The sequence below is a fragment of the Pristiophorus japonicus genome, chromosome 33 (genome assembly GCF_044704955.1).
Source record: "Pristiophorus japonicus isolate sPriJap1 chromosome 33, sPriJap1.hap1, whole genome shotgun sequence".
Taxonomy (NCBI): domain Eukaryota; kingdom Metazoa; phylum Chordata; class Chondrichthyes; family Pristiophoridae; genus Pristiophorus; species Pristiophorus japonicus.
Window position 1 is genome coordinate 4,125,416 of NC_092009.1, and position 17,800 is coordinate 4,143,215.

Consider the following 17,800-nt stretch of genomic DNA (forward strand, 5'->3'; position numbering starts at 1 on the left):
ATAATCTCACACATATTAGTGGCTGTTCAATTGGTTTCGGCATTGGGATACTTGTTTCTGTGTTGGGCATCTTATAAACTCCGCAGGGCAAAGAAGCGAACGCTGACTACTGTATTGGATGTAAAGAAATTATTGATTTCAGGAATCTAAATCAGAAACTTCTGGATCACAGTTCTCCCCAAACGAGCGGCTGATCACCACAGCAGGGGAGAGGGAAATGCGAACCGGAGTGACAAAGGTGATCAATTGGGCTAGCCAAGGAACAAAATGAGGGATATTGTAGGGTGATATTTTGGAAATTCCTGCTATGAACCTAATTTGGTCTCCAACATCCGCTGACCTTGTGTCATGAATAGAGGGGAAACAAGGCAAGGTACGGATGGAGGGGGCACACAGCTGCATATTTGTTCTTACTGATATTTGCTTTTCTTTCTGCTGATAAAGGGGAAGTGAATGTTTAAACAATGACCACAGGGTCTCATATATCTTGTTGCGAAATGTGCCTATTGTTCTGTTGTAACCTTGATGACACACGCAGTTGTAGAATGCGACCTTAACTATGGGGCACTCTGGGCTAGCCGGGAATTTCTGGCGTTTTGGGTTGCAGAACCTGAGCAAAGATCTCGGATGCGTCCACGTCTACAAATACGTATATTAAACTTGTGTGTTTTCCCAATTAAAGCAGACGGATGACTCGAATCTTGTTCTTTGATGTAGATTTATAACCCGACACCAGTACATTCATATCTTCCTGCGATATGCAGCTTTCTTCTTCACAATCAATGGCAAAGAAACCGGTCAGTATGCCCCACCATTCCATGCCATCATTCACGACATGATCCAATTCAGCCACCTTTCGTCTTTCCTCATCTAAATCTATCAGCATAACCGTCTATTGCCTTCTGCCTCATATGCGTGTGTAGCCTTCCCTTATATGCATTTATGCTAATTGCTCCAACCACTCCCTGTTGCAGCGAGCTCCACAATCCAACAAATATTTGGGTCTGTTAGTTTATTTTGGATTTCTGGTTTGACTGTCTTACAATCATCACGTCTTCTTATGCTGGTCCCCACAAGCGGAAACATTCTCTCTGTATCTGCTCTATCAAAACCTTTCCTAATTTTAAGGTCCTCTATTAGATCACCCTTTAACCTTCTTTTTTCAAGGGAAAGGATACGCAGGGAAACTTCCCTGAGTCACAAAGCTATACCTCGAGAAATAAAGCCTCGCACATGATTTGCTTTTATTGAACTTGTTAACCTGTATGGTACTTTTACTGATTTGTATATTTGTACTACGCGCTCGCGTTTTTTGTCTACCACACACAGGATCGCATCCTCAAAATAATAAGAGATCTCCCTCTTCTTCTTGGATGATGTTGAATCTATATGGATAGAGCTGCAGAACAGCAAAGGGAAAAACTCGTTCGTGGGAGTTGTGTACAGACCTCCAAACAGTCGTAGTGATGTTGGGGAGGGCATCAAACAGGAAATTAGGGCTGCATGCAATAAAGGTGCAGCAGTTACATGGGTGACTTTAATATGCATATAGATTGGGCTAACCAAACTGGATGCTATACAGTGGAGGAGGATTTCCTGGAGTGCATAAGAGATGGATTTCGAGACCAATATGTCGAGGAACCAACTAGGGGGGAGGCCATCTTCGACTGGGTGTTGTGTAATGAGAGAGGATTAATTAGCAATCTCGTTGTGCGAGGCTCCTTGGGAAAGAGTGACCATAATATGGTGGAATTGCACATTAGGATGGAGAATGAAACAGATTAATTCACCGACCATGGTCCAGAACTTTGAAGGTGTGAGGCGTGAATTGGCTCGGATAGATTGGCGAATGATACTAAAGGGGTTGTATGTGGATGGGCAATGGCAGACATTTAGAGACCTCATGGATGAACTACAACAATTGTACATCCCTGTTTGGCGTAAAAATAAAAAAGGGAAGGTAGAAACATAGAAGCATAGAAACATAGAAAATAGCTGCAGGAGTAGGCCATTCGGCCCTTCTAGCCTGCACCGCCATTCAATGAGTTCATGGCTGAACATGCAACTTCAGTACCATATTCCTGCTTTCTCGCCATACCCCTTGATCCCCCTACTAGTAAGGACTACATCTAACTCCTTTTTGAATATATTTAGTGAATGGGCCTCAACAACTTTCTGTGGCAGAGAATTCCACAGGTTCACCACTCTCTGGGTGAAGAAGTTCCTCCTCATCTCGGTCCTAAATTGCTTACCCCTTATCCTTAGACTGTGTCCCCTGGTTCTGGACTTCCCCAACATTGGGAACATTCTTCCTGCATCCAACCTGTCTAACCCCTTCAGAATCTTAAACGTTTCTATGAGATCCCCTCTCATTCTTCTGAACTCCAGTGAATACAAGCCCAGTTGATCCAGTCTTTCTTGATAGGTCAGTCCCGCCATCCCGGGAATCAGTCTGGTGAACCTACGCTGCACTCCCTAAATAGCAAGAATGTCCTTCCTCAGGTTAGGAGACCAAAACTGTACACAATACTCCAGGTGTGGCCTCACCAAGGCCCTGTACAACTGTAGCAACACGTCCCTGCCCCTGTACTCAAATCCCCTCGCTATGAAGGCCAACATGCCATTTGCTTTCTCAACCGCCTACTGTACCTGCATGCCAACCTTCAATGACTGATGTACCATGACACCCAGGTCTCTTTGCACCACCCCTTTTCCTAATCTGAGGTGGCTCAACCGTGGCTATCAAGGGCAATCAGGGACAGTATTAAAGCCAAGGAAGTGGCATCCAAATTGACCAGAAATAGCAGTGCACCTGGGGACTAGGAGAAATTTAGAACTCAGCAGAGGAGGACAAAGGGTTTGATTAGGGCAGGGAAAATAGATTACGAGAGGAAGCTTGCAGGGAACATTAAGACGGACTGCAAAAGTCTCTGTAGATAGATAAAGAGAAAAACGTTAGTAAGGACAAACGTCGGTCCCCTGCAGTCAGAATCAGGGGAAGTCATAGCGGGGAACAAAGAAATGGCAGACCAATTGAAGAAGTACTTTGGTTCGGTATTCACTAAGTAGGACACAAACAATCTTCCTGATGTAAAAGGGTCAGAGGGTCTGGTGAGAAGGAGGAACTGAGGGAAATCCTTATTAGTCGGGAAATTGTGTTGGGGAAATTGATGGGATTGAAGGCCGATAAATCCCCAGGGCCTGATGGACTGCATCCCAGACTACTTAACGATGTGGCATTGGAAATTGACAGTCATTTTCGAACATCCAAAAACTCTATTCAGTTCCTATCAAGTGGAGGGTATTCAAGGTAGCCACACTTTTTAAAAAGGAGGGAGAGAGAAAACAGGGAATAATATGCAAGTCAGCCTGACATCAGCAGTGCGAAAAATGATGGAATCAATTTTTAAGGATGTCATAGCAGCGCATTTGGAAAGAAGTGACATAATAGGTCTAAGTCAGCATGGATTTATGAAAAGGAAATCATGCTTGACAAATATTCTGGAATTTTTTTGAAGATGATTCCAGCAGATTGGACAAGGGAGAAACAGTTCATGTGGTATATTTGGACTTTCAGAAGGTCTTCGACAAGGTCCCACACAAGAGATTAATGTGCAAAGTTAAAGCACATGTGATTGGGGGTAGTGTGCTGACATGGATTGAGAACTGGTTGTCAGACAGGAAGCAAAGAGTAGGAGTAAATGGTTACTTTTAAGAATGGCAGGCAGAGACTAGTGGGAAACCGCTAGGTTCTGAGTTGGGGCCCTAGCTGTTTACATTGTACATTAATGATTTAGACGAGGGGATTAAATATAATATCTCCAAATTTGCGGATGACTCTAAGTTGGGTGGCAATGTGAGCTGCGAGGAGGATGCTATGAGGCTGCAGATTGACTTCGATAGGTTAGGTGAGTGGGCAAATGCATGGCAGATGAAGTATAATGTGGATGAATGTGAGGTTATCCACGTTGGTGGTAAAAACAGAGAGACAGACTGTTATCTGAATGGTGACAGATTAGGAAAAGGGGTGGTGCAACGAGACCTGGGAGTCATGGTACATCAGTCATTGAATGTTGGTATGCAGGTACAGCAGGCGGTTAAGAAAGCAAATGGCATGTTGACCTACATAGCGAGGGGATTTGAGTACAGGGGCAGGGAGGTATTGCTACAGTTGTACAGGGCCTTGGTGAGGCTGCACCTGCAGTATTGTGTACAGCTTTGGTCTCCTAACTTGAGAAATTACATTCTTGCTATTGAGGGAGTGCAGCGAAGGTTCACAAGACTGATGCCCTGGATGGTGGGACTGACATATCAAGAAAGACTGGATCAATTGGGCTTGTATTCACTGGAGTTCAGAAGAATGAGAGACGATCTCATAGAAACGTTTAAAATTTTGACGGGCTTAGACAGATTAGATGCAGGAAGAATGTTCCCAATGTTGGGGAAGTCCAGAACCAGGGGTCACAGCCTAAGGATAAGGGGTTAGCCATTTAGGACCGAGATGAGGAGAAATTTATTCACCCAGATAGTGGTGCACCTGTGGAATTCTCTACCACAGAATGTTGTTGAGGCCAAGTCACTAAATATATTCAAAGAGGAGTTAGATATACTCCTTACTACTAGGGGGATCAAAGGGTCTGGTGAGAAAGCAAGAATGGCGTACTGAAGTTGCATGTTCAGCCATGAACTCATCGAATGGCGGTGCAGGCTCGAAGGGCCGAGTGGCCTACTGCTGCACCTATTTTCTATGTTTCTATGTTTTTATGTTTCCTACAAAATATACCATCTCACATTTATCTGTGTTGAACTTCGTTTTTCAATTATATGGCCAATCTGCAAGTTTAGCAATGTCCGACTGTAATTTCTTGCATTCCCCTTCGTTATTCACTATCCCCACGAACGCCCCCCGCCACACAATGTTGAGTGATGCGCAAAATTAGGAATTGTATCTGGATCATTAAAATAAATGATGTACTCGCACTGATCCTCGTGGAACACCACCATTCACCTTCTGCCAATGTGAATAGTTACCTTTGACTTGGCTGTTCCAGATAATTTCGAGATGAATGGTGGCCATCAGTATGTTGTTGGTGGTGGTCATGACGTTGAATGCCAAGTGGCGCTGGTTTGACTATCGCTTGCCAGATATAGACATTGCCTGGCACCTATGTGATGCGAGTTTAATAATCTGCTGGATGTGTACATTTGTGGCATAAATTAACATATGCAGAGTAGTTGCTGATTGGATAGTGAATGATTCATAAATGCAGTTTGTCTGTCGAGAGATTCGTGAAGCTAAATTCTAACAGCCAGCAGAGAATGATTAAGAGAGGGAAGAAGGTTCATGAAAGTAAACTAGCACGACATGTAAAAATTGTAAAAACAGATAGTAAGAATTTCTACAGGTACATTGAATGGAAAAGATTTGCGAAACTAAATGTTTGTCTCCTGAAGGATGAGACTGAGTCATTAATAATGTAGAACATTGCAATGGCATAGTCGTTGAACACATATTTTGTATCGGTCAAAGGCCGAAGTTCGAAGGAAGGAGGCTCTAAAACCATCCTAATAGTGGAAAAACAAGGGGCGATATGTAGAGAGGAACTTAATGCATTATAGACTAAAGGCGGACCAGTCCTCCTAGGTTCTTAAGAGGAGTTGCTTTATTTTAGTGAATGCATTGTTGTTACTTACGAAAATGACAGGGATTCTGGAGCGCTCCTAGCGGCTTGGAAAACTGCAAATGCAACGCCACTATTTATAAAAATGAGGCAGCTAACAAGCAGAAAACTATCGACCAGTTAGCCTAAAATCTGTCGTTGGGAAAATGCTGGAGTCCATTATTAAGGAAGCAGTAGCGGGGCAATTGGAAAAGCATGATTCAATCAAGCAGAATCAACATGGTTTTATTAAAATGAATTGATGATTGACAAATTTGCTGGAGTGCTTTGGGGATCTAACGAGCAGCTGGATAAAGGGGAACCAGTAGATGTGGTGTATTTGGATATCTAGATGGCTTTCGTTTAATGCCACATAAGAGATTGCTGCACACGGTACAATCTCAGGGGGTTGGGGATAAAATATCGGCTAACTATCAGAAAACAGAGAGTCTGGAAAAATGGATCATTTTCCGGTTTGTAAACATTGGCGAGTGGGATGCGGCAGGGGTCAACTATTTACAATCTAGATTAATGTTTTGGATGAAGTAACCGGCTGTAATGTAGCCAAGTTTGCTGATGTTACAAAGATGGGTGGGAAAGCAAATTGTGACGAGGACACAAAGCATCTGCGACGGGATATATAGATTGGTTAATTGCGTGGGAAAAAAAAATTGCTGATCGATAAAAATGTGGGAAAATATGAGGTTATCCACTTTGGCAGAAATAATCGAAAAGCAATTTTTAATTTAAATGGAGAAAAATTGCAATGTGCTGCAATACAGTGAGACCTGGGGGTGCTTGTGCATGAAACACAAAAGACTAGTATGCATTGACAGCAGGTAATCAGGAAGCCCAATTTAATGGTGGCCTTTGTTAAAAGGGGGATTGAGTATAAAGGCAGAGAACTCCAGCTGCAACTGCACAGGGTATTGGTGAGGCCACACCTGGAGTAATTCATACAGTTTTGCTATCCGTATTTAAGGAAGGATTTACTTGCATTGGAGACTGCTCACAGAAGGTTCACTAGTTTTATTCCGCAGTTGAGGCGGTTGACCATTGAAGAAAGATTTGGTAGTTTGGGCCGATACACACTGGAGTTCAGAAGAATGAGAGGTGATCTTATTGAAACTTATGATAATAAGGGGACTCGAAAAAGGGGAATGCAGAGAAGATATTTACATCATTGAGGAAACTAAAGCCGCCGGGAACATCGTGTTAGAATAAGGGACCGTTCATTTAAAACTGAGATGAGGAATTTTTTTTTTCTCAGAGCATTGTAAATCTATGCAATCCTCTGCCCCAGAGAACAGAAGAGACTGGGTCATTGAATATATTTAAAGCGGAGATAGACAGATTTTTGAGAGATAAGCAAGTGAAGGTTTATGAGGAGCGGGTAGGGATGTGGAGCTGAGGCCGAGATCAGATCAGCCATGATCTTATTGAAAGGTGGAGCAGGCATGACGTGCCATATGACATAGTCCTGCTCCTATTTCTTATGATCTTATGTTATAATTGATGGATAGTGCAGGATTTGAAGACGCCTGGATAATATCAGCTTCCAACATAAAAGTGTCTTGAATGTTACGGTTCACAGCAAGGCTGCTTTGTTCACTTAGTTAAAACGTGGTGTTACTTAGTTAAGTCGCGTGTTTGAACCCCTTGTGGCACATTGACATTTCTTTGTGGGGCGTTTGGTATTTTCTTTTTGTCATTTTTCACCAGCTTTAAACGTTTGTAAGGAAACTCATGTAGAATATATAATACTTTGAAGTAATACTGCAAAATGTTACTTCTGCCGAGAGCTCAAAAACCTAAGAGGTTAGCACTGTGTTTTTCTGGCACTTGACCTGCCAAATTTTGTTCCAGCATTTATTGAACCATTCCATATGCAGCATCTGCTCCTCTATGCATTTTATTTTGGAGCCGTGTCCCAGTTTTTATTATGAAAGAAATTGTTCCAAAATCAGTTGGAGTTTGGAAAGTGGAAATAATATAAATCCGAGCATTCGTGCTTCATCGGTAGAATGCTCTCCTACTCTAAATCTGAGCAGTACTCTCTCTCGAGCAATAACGTCTTTCCTGTAATGTGGTGACCAGAACTGTATGCATTACTTTAGCTGTGTTCCAACTAGTATTTATAGCATTTCAAACATAACCGCCCTGCTCTTGTATTCCATGCCTCTCCTGCTAAATGTACGTATTCCGTATGCCTTCTTAGTCACGTATCCTTCTCCATTCATGGATCTGAGTACATGCATTCCAAGAAGCCTTTTTTCCTCTATGTCTTGCAGTGCCATACCAATGATTATGTGTTCCCTTGCCTTATTAGCCCTGCCAAAATGCATTAGCTCATTCCTCACCAGATTGAATTATATTTTCTACTGTTTTGCCCACCTGGCCAGTGCATTTATATATTCCTGCAGTCTATGGCTTTCCTCTTCATTATCAACCACACAACCAGTTTTAGTATAATCTTCAAAATTCTTAATCATACTTCCTGCATTCACGTCTAATCATTGCTATGTACCACAAAAAGCAAGAGGCCTGTTACTGAGCCCTGGGGAACCTCACTGGAAACATACTTCCAGCCACGCCTGTGCATGATGGGATATTCCAAACGCAAGGAATAGGTGAAAAAGGCTGAAGAGCTAAAGGCACAGATACACACCTTCAAATATGATACATTAGCGATAACAGAAACATGGCATAAATAGGGGCAGAATAGGCATCTCTACATTCCTGGTTACATGGTTTTCAAACAAGAGAAAGATGGGCATAAAAATGAGGGGGTGGCAATTTTTGCTGAATAAACAATTACAGCTGTGAGAAGGAATCATATGTTAGAAGGAGCTTAAAATGAAGCTAAATGATTTCAACATATGTACAAAAAGGGGCAAACGCATTTCAGGGAATGAACTGTTGCCCCCAAACAATCCGAAGGAGCTAGAAGAAGCAATGTGTTAGCAAATATCTGAAAGTTCACTCATTGTGGCTTGTACTATGGGGGATATCAATTACTTTAATATTAACTGTGATATAAGTAGTGTAAAATGTATAGACGGCACAGAATAGCTCATTTGCATTGAGGATAACTTTTTTTTAGCCAATTAATAGCAAGCCCAACAATGAAGGTTGCGCTTTTGTACTAAGTTTTTCGGAATGAATTGGGCAGATGGAAAGCATATCAGTGGGAGAGTCACTGCAGTGCATCCACGAAGATGAGAACTTCGTGGATAGCACGTTTCTTGATGTGGTCACCTCGCACCTTAAAAGTGTGCTGGGTGAGAATGAATGTGTGGCCGCCAGACTGAAGAGTAGGAACAGCCAGATAGTTCAGGAATCACCTGAGTGCTTCTCACTCTCCACCCAGCTTTCTGTTCTGAGTACTGGTGCGGGCCGGGGGCAGGGGGATGGTTCTTCAGGGAATGAAACCATAGCCAAGTCCATGGCACCACTGCCGGATCAGCTGCCCAGGAGGTAGGAAGAAGAGTGGGAGCAATATTTTTAAAAATTCAATAGTTAACCGTGCAGACACGCCGCAGACATCAATCCAGAACGATATGTTGCATTTATGGTGCCAGGGTCAAAGATATAATTGAGCGGATGCAGGGGATGCTGGGGGGATAGGGTGAACAGCCAGAGAACTTGATCAATTATGATACCAATGACACAGGTCGCAAGTGAGATGAAGCACTGCATGCTGATTTGTAGGAGCTCCGATAGGGAGTAAAAAGCATGAGGTGCTGCACATTTTTTGTGGTGGAGGAGAAGCGAGAGGTCATGGCCGAGATGCAGCGAATGTGTGTGGTGGAGAAGCGGCCAGATATTTTGGGGGAGGAGCAGTGACAGATCGTGGCGGATGTGAAGCGAATGCTTTTGTTGCAGAGGAACGGCAAGAGATCATGGTGGAGATAAGGCCAGAGATCGCGATGGAAAGGGAGTGAATGATTATGGCGGAGGAGTGGTAAGCGTTCGTGGCAGAGGTGCGATAAATGAGGATACGGGGCGCAGAATTGCCGACGGCCCAGGGGCAGCACGGGTTAGCCCACAATGCCAAATGTGTGTGCGCTAGGTCCATGCAGCAGAGCAGTTCTACAGTGATCCTGCTTAACCCATGCCACGAGATAAATTCCTAGCTCTGTCAAGTCGCTCTGGTGGATTAGGTGCAAAGTTCTCCACATGTTAAAAACATCCACGCGCAGACATCTTCCACTCCTTCAATTGGAGTTCAGGACTGAATTATCGCGTCTTTCATTGAAATAACTGTGAACTCATGTTGAAACAAGTCATCTCTGTTCGAGAGAACGTCAAAGATGATGAAAAAAGCAGCACCTCAAAGTTAGTAATTTCGGCTTACGCCCGGTGCCACGTGCCAGCGAGGCGAATCATATTGAAGCATTTACTGTGACATGATTGAAAGAAGGGCAGGTATGGTCGGTCAACATTCCTGGTTACATGTTTGTCAGGCAGGTGAGATGGGGGATGAAACCGAGGGGAGTGGGGAGATCGCAGTATTGATTAAGTAAACAATTGCAGCTGTGAGGTAAGATAATGTGTTTGAAGTGTTTTCAATTCAGGGTATATTAGATAAATTGAAGAATATAAAAGGGGCTGGGAGTTTACTATAGACGCCCAGAGGGAGATCGTCGAGAAAATATGTTGGTAAAGGTCTGAGAAGTGCTGAAATTTGAGGGCAGTAATAGTAGGCGATTTCAACTACCTTTATATTAACTTGGATAGAATTGGTGTGAAATGTATCGCGGGTGCAGAATTCCTGAAATTTATTCAGGAGATCATTTTTAGCCAATATGTAGCAAGACCAACATGATAGGGGACGGTTCTGGGCTTAGGTTGAGCGAATGATGCTGAGCAGGTCGAAGATGCATCAATGGGGAGCATTTTAGTGTTTGTGATCATAACTCAGTTAGATTTAGTGTAGTTATGGAAATTGACAGTTGCACCAGGAATATAAAATCTTAATTTGGGAAAAGACAATTTTGGTAAACAGAGATCGGATTTAGCCAAAGTGGGCTGGAAACAGTTACTTGAAGGCAAAAACTGTGTTAGAGCATTGGGAGTCATTCAATGAGAAGATCCTCAGGGTTCAGCACAAATATGCTCCTTAAAGGAAAAGGGTGGTATGAACAAATCTAAAGCCCCTTGGATGTCAAGGTGCTTGCAGCGCAGAATAATGAAAATAGGGGAACATATGCCAAAGTTTGGGCTCAATAGTTCAGAAGGTCGAGAGGAGAAAATAAAGTGGAAAGTTGAAATTTAAAAGGAAATTGGGAAAGCAAAGAGAGAAAAGCAAAATATATTGCCAAGCAAATCAAGGAAAATGCAAAGATTTACAAATACATTAAGAGCAAAGGATATCAAAAGAAAGTGTAGGGATCATTAGAGACGATAAAGGTAATCTGTCTATGGAGGCAGAATATTTGTGTCTGATTTTAATGAATCCTTTGCAACTGTTTTCACAAAACTGAGGGGCGATGCAGACTTTGCAATCGGTAAGAAGTCTAAAATATTAACTAAAATAAACATAGTGAGAAAGGTAGTATTGAGGAATTTAACAGTTTTGTAGGTGGAAAACTCCACAGGCCGAGAGAAGCAAAAGAGGAAATAGTACAAGATCTGACCATCATAATACTATCTGGCTACAGGCGTCGTGCCAAAGGACTGGAGGACTGCTAATGTTGTGCATTTGTTTCAAAATGGATCGATGAACAATCAAAGAACAGTCAGCCTTACCTCGGTTGTTGGAACATTATTTGAAAAGATTCTGAGGAACAGAATAAATATTAATTTAGAAAGACGCAGATTAGTCAAGGACAGTCAGCATGAATTTGTTAAGGGAAGGCCGTGTCTGACTTAATTGATTTAATTTTCTGAGGAGATAACAAGGAGTGCCGATGAGGGTAGTGCACCTTTTTGCACTGCATGTGACTTTTAGCAAGGCTTATGACGAGGTCCCATATGACAGACTGCTCAGGAGAGTAACCAGCCAATGGGATCCAAGTCAAAGTGGCAAGTTGAATCCGAAATTGTTTCCGAGTCAGGAAGCAAAGAACAATAGGTGTTGTTGCAAGTGGAAGGCTGTTCGAGTCAGGATCCGTAAGACTGCGCAGAAGATTCCTTTTTCTTTGTGGTATGTATTAATGATTTAGACTTGAATGAAGGGCCTATGATTAAAACTTACACAAATGATACAAAAATTGGCTTTGTGGTTGATAATAAAGAATAAAGTTGTTAAATGCAGGAAGACATCAATGAACTGGTCAGCTGGGCAGAATCGTGGCTTATTGAAACCAATCCGTAGAATCGTGAGGTAATGCATTTGTGGAGGGCGAACCAGGCCAAGGATCGCACGTTTAATGGCAGGACAATGAGAAGTGTAGTGGAACAAAGGAAACTTTGAATGCATGTCCACAACTCCGTGAATGTAGCCGAACAGGCAGAAAAGTTCGTTCAGAAGGCACAAGAAATGCTTTCCTCATTTTGCCGAGGCATAGAATATAAGAGTGATGATATGTGAGAGGGATCATCAAATGTGGTCAGATGAGTCTAATTGAAAAACAAAAAAGTAGTGTTCACACTGCTGCGAATGTATTATAGACCCCCAAACTGTGGGATGGAGATGGCGGATAAAATATGTCGGCAAATGGCTGCGGTGCATAAACCATAGGGTAGTAATAGTAGGGATTTTAAATATCCAAATATTGGGACATATATAGTGTGAAGGGGAAAGAGTGCAGAATTCTTAAAATGTATTCAACTGAACTTCTTTTCGTCACTATGTAACAAGCCCAAGACGACATGTGGCGGTTTTGGATTTTTCTGGGAGAAATGAAGCTGGGCAGGTTGAAGGGGTATCAGTGGGAGAACACTTCGGTGCCGGTGACTATAATTCAGTCAGACTCATGTTAGCTGTCGCTAAGGAAAATGAACTGCTTTAATAGAAGTCCCAAATTGGGGAAAAGCTAATTTTTCTCAGTTGAGAATTGATTTGGCAGCAGTGGACAGGAAACAGCTACTTGTTGGTAAATCATTGTCGGAACAGTGGGAGGCATTCAAGGGAGGAGATCGTGAAGGCTAAGGCCAAACATGTGCGCATAAAGTAAAAGGCTGGGAAAATAAGTCGAGAGCCCCCTGGATGTCTAAGGACTTACAGGGGAGGATTAAGAAAAAAAGGGATGCTTTTTCATATACCACCGGCTAAATAATAATGAACCCTTGGCGGAATATAGAAAGTTAAGAGACACAATTAAAAATGATGCTAGGAATGGTAAGAGAGTGCATTAAACATTCTTGGCTACTAAAATTAAGGAAAACTCACAAATGTTCCATAAATATATTAAGAGTAAGATGGTAACTAAAGAAAGGATAGGACCTCTTCGCGACCATGAGTGTAATCTTTGTGTGGAGGCGCAAGATTTTGGTAATTTCTGAATGAATACTGTTCATCTGTTTTCACAAAGGAAAGAGGAAATGCAGAGACTGCTATCGAGGAGGAATGTGATTTTCTGGATGAAATAAACATAGTGACAGAGGAAGCATTCAGGGTTTTAGTCGATTTGAAAGGAGATAGGTACCCAGACCCGGATCACTTCAATCCTACTTCAACTCATCCTATCAGTATATCCTTCTATTACTTTCTCACTCATGTGCTTAGGTTGCTCTCTCTTTAATGCCTCTGTTGTATTCGCCTCAACTACAGAACGCTGTAGCACCTTCCACATTCTAATCACTCTTTAGTAAAGAAGTTACTCTTGCATTGTCTTCTGAAGTCATCGGTGTCTGTCTTATAATTATGACCTCTAATTCTGAATTCCTGCATAATAGCAAATATATTCTGCACGTCGGCGCTATCACATCCCTTCATAATATTAGAGACAATATCTGCCTTGGCTTTTACAGAGAAAAGCTCCCCAGTGTGTTTAGATTTTCACGAAAGTAAATGCTTCCAGTTCTGGCCAAAATGATTCCTGCTGTGCTGTGAAATTCAATGATTCTGCGATTTAGTTTTCACATCGACTGGGAAATACAACAGGGCAAGCATGCCGGCAATTGTCTTAAATTTTCCACCGACCAGTAGATTAATAAATAATTAACGTGCATAGCTGAGATGGCCGAGTGGTTAAGGCGTTGGACTTGAAATCGAATGGGGTATCCCTGCGCAGTTTCGAGCCCTGCTCACAGTGATTCTATCGTGAACATTTTATTTGCTTTAATCAGCTCGTTGACGAGATGACAGACGCCGAAAGTGAACAGAATTCCCTCAACAGCTCTTTATTGCAATCATTGACGCAAACCTATTTTTCTAATTGGAAACACGAATAAATACTGCCATCAATTAGCGATTGAAGGTTTGTTGTAAACGTTGCAAAGATCAGTGAGAAATATACACAGCAAACAGCATTAAAAATGCATTTTAATAAAGAGCCCTGCAATTTTTAGAATGAAGTCATATTCACCTGAATAGGATTCGGCAGTACTCAAACCTACAATTTTCTGATAACATCAGTGTTTATACCGAAGTCAGACACCTTATCCATTCAGCCACGCTGTTCCTGCAGTGCACAGCTGGCTAATGCCGTGAATGAGGGATTACACACCGGAATTGAATTTATTTCAGTTCCATACTTAGCAACGCAAACCAATCAGCGGCAGTGGGCCATTAACTGATTGAAATACGAGAAGTCCCAAATTCTCGGAGATAATCGAATTGTTCATTAAATGCTGGAAACTCTCCGCAGTTCAATGAGCTCTTGGCAGAACTAAGATTTTGCAGCAATTCTTGAATATATTGCAGGTCCTTGTCAGTTTCGTTCCTAAATGTTTAAGCTGCTCTAAAATAACAAAGCTAAGATGCTCGTAAGCCTGCCCTCCCCCACACAAAAAAAATGTCCCTTACGAGGATCGAAAGCGCTGCATTCACGTTAACAGCGCCATGCTTAACCATTTGATTCAACCGGCCTTGCTATTGTGTATTTTTATTTAACGATAAAAAAACACGAGCATTTTTGCAGGGACATTCATCTCAGGACTTCCCAAAGCACTTCACAGCCAGTTAAGTAGTTTTACAGTCTGGTCACTAATGTAGGAAATGCAAAAGCAGATTTGCACTGCAAGAACCCACGTTTAAATAGTGATTAGATGTCGTTTGTAGGATGAAAGTTGGCTCCAGGGCACTGGGGTGAACTCTCCTGCTCTGCTTCTGAATAGCGAGCATGGGATATATTACGTCCAGCTCAGAGGGCAGACAGCTCTCGGTTTAAGATCTCAACCGAAAGTCAGCAACTCCGACAATGCTGTGCTCCCTCACAACTGCCGCTCCGATATTACAAAACCTACTTGAATTTCTACTCACCAAACTGTGTGTCGCAAATGCAACTGTCCATGGCATTATTGGTAGCAGCGAATACTGGAAACACCTTGTGGATACTAAGTCCTGTCTTCACACGGAGGACACTCTGCTTTGTATTTTCTGGCACCACCACCGTGCTAAATGGGATAGATTCTGAACAGATGGAGCAGCTCAACGCTGGGCATCCTTGTGGTGCTGTAGGACAACAGCAGCAGCTGAATTGTACAGTCTGCAAACTTATGTCCAAGCATATACCCCATCTACCGTTACCTTGTAAACAGAGCACCAAACCTGGATAACGCCTCAGCCTCTGTTTTCCAATAGAAAAGAGATCTAGCCTGTTCTTCCTTTGCTGATATGTGTACACTGGCTGTTCTGTTATCATCCTTGTAAATCTTCTCTGCATCCTCTACAATGCCTCTATATGCTTTTTATAATATGGCGAATGGAAATGTGCACATTACCCTGTGTGGTCTAACAAAGGTTAAATACATGTTTAGCATAAATACGCTCCATTCTATACTATACGTGCCTTTTGGTTATGCTTTTTTATGGCCTTGCTAATCTGTGTCTTAACTTTTAGAGTTTTGTGTATTCGCCTTCCGTTTGAACTTCTACGCCACCCAGACTGGAATCCTCCAATAATAAGTGACCTACCTATTCTTCCTAACAAAATTTAACACCTCACATTTATATGGTTTGAAATTCAAAAGCCAATGATATGCCCAATCTGCAAGTTTATTAATGATCTCCTCTAATGTGTTGTAGTCCTCCTCACTTTTGACTACCGCCTAATTAGATGTCACTTGCAAATTTCGATATTATGTTTTCGCTTTCTCGGTCAAGTTGTCAATATCACTTGTGAACAACAGTGGTCCCATCACCGATCCTTGTGGAACACCACTATCCACCTTCTGCCACTATGTAAAGCTCCCTTTTAACCCAACCTTCTGCTTTATATATTGAAGCCAGCTAGCTATGCATTCTAGTTGAATCCACTCAGCATTGTGACCTGGCTTGAGGGTCTTATTGTTTCTGTTCAACAATATAGAGGTCCTAGTGTTCTATTTGATTAATTCAAGCATGTGGTCATCGCTAGCAAGGGCAGCATTTGTTGCCCACACCTAATTTCATTGTTAATGTGTTGGTGAGCAACTATATGCAGCTGAATGGCTCGCTTTGACATTTCAGATGGCAGTTAAGAGTCAACCACGTTGCTGTGGGTCTGGAGTCATATATAGCCCCAGACTGGTAAGGTCGGCAGATCCCCTTCCCTGAAGGAGATTAGTGAATCAGACGGGTTTGTTACGATAATAGTCACCATTATTGATACTTTTTAATTTCCAGATTTATTTAATTGAATTTAATTTACCCTACTCGAATGGTGGGCTGTAATTTCCTGTCTCTGGAATACTAGTTCAGTATAATAAAAATCATACCACTATGATTGACCGCCTGTGTAATGTGCTCGAAGTGTTGAATGACTCCACCTGTTCCTGGGCAACAGTTGGAGGTAAGGAATGGCAACCCCCTAGTCCGGTGACTGAACCATCATTTCACTATTAATTGCCTCCACCTGTTTAATGTCCTCTAGGTTCGGAATTACTCCTCCTTTCCTTGAGTGTAATAACACAATAGTCCTTTGTTATACACTGCCTCGTGTGGTTACCCGGTCTCATTGATTCCTACTTCGCTAAGAACAAGAAACGACTTCTTGTATTGCCGAAATGACATGTGACAGTGGCGCACTCTGGTGTCAGATAACTCATGCATAAATGTATTACACTGTGCATCAGGACGAGGTACGGAATGTCATCCCCCTGGTCCTATGTAATAGGCTCGAGTGGTTGAATGGCCTCCTCCTCTTTCTGCGCAACAGGATCGTGGGTTTGGCAATCCATTCTCGTCATCTATGCCGCAGCTGCGCGCGACAGAACAGAGTTCCACTGTTCTTCCACGTGTCCTTTGCAAGTTTTTGAGCGGTTAATGGACTCAGCCGGTCAGAGGCTCGATGTCTTGCTCTTGTTACTGTGCAAATGACCCAGTGCGCCCAGAGAATTCAGAGGATAATTGGAGCCTTTGTGTAACAGCAAGTGCAGGGGCCGCAGTTTCACATCTCTGAAGTATTGATTTGCTGCAAATTTGATTGTGCTGCCCAGGAAACATCAAAACCTGACCTAAAATCAGTCTCTGGTGGGAATCAAACCCACAATTTTTGATTGCCGAATACAACGTTGACTAAAAGTCTATTTGTCTGATATTTCGCAGCGATCTTTCGACTGTTATAACAAGTCCGTCATGTAGCTGCGATGGCCGAGTGGTTAAGGCGTTGGACTTGAAATCCAATGGGGTTTCCCCACGCAGGTTTGAACCCTGCTCGCAGCGATGCAAAAGGAAATATTTCATTCTTTGATTTGATCAATGGAATCTGATCACACTTCTCTTCACTGCCTTTTATTGCACTGATTGATGCGGAGCTGATGTTCGAATTGTCAACACTATTAATTTACAGGCATTAATTAGTGATGATTGGTTTGTTGGAAACTATTTGCAAATATCAGTGAGAAATATGCACAGGAAACAGAACGAAAAAATACCTTTTAATCAAGAGCCCTGCAAGGAAATCACCTTCAGCTAATGAGTGTGAACATGGTTTGGTTTTTAAAGTTGAACAACATTTTACAAAAACACCAGCACAAGCCTCAAATCTGCAATTTTCTGATAACATTAGGGTTTGCCCTAATGTGAGACGCCTTAGCCAAATGGCCACGCG

At 42.4% G+C, this 17,800-nt stretch overlaps 2 non-coding genes across 2 annotated transcripts; both read left to right on the forward strand.

Moving 5' to 3' along the window:
• Positions 1 to 13,779: 13,779 nt before the first annotated feature.
• trnas-uga (transfer RNA serine (anticodon UGA)) lies at positions 13,780 to 13,861 on the forward strand. The gene has a single exon. It is a non-coding gene; the product is annotated as a tRNA-Ser (tRNA).
• A 3,469-nt stretch (positions 13,862 to 17,330) lies between these two features.
• Positions 17,331 to 17,412, forward strand: trnas-uga (transfer RNA serine (anticodon UGA)). The gene has a single exon. It is a non-coding gene; the product is annotated as a tRNA-Ser (tRNA).
• The last annotated feature ends 388 nt before the right edge of the window (positions 17,413 to 17,800 follow it).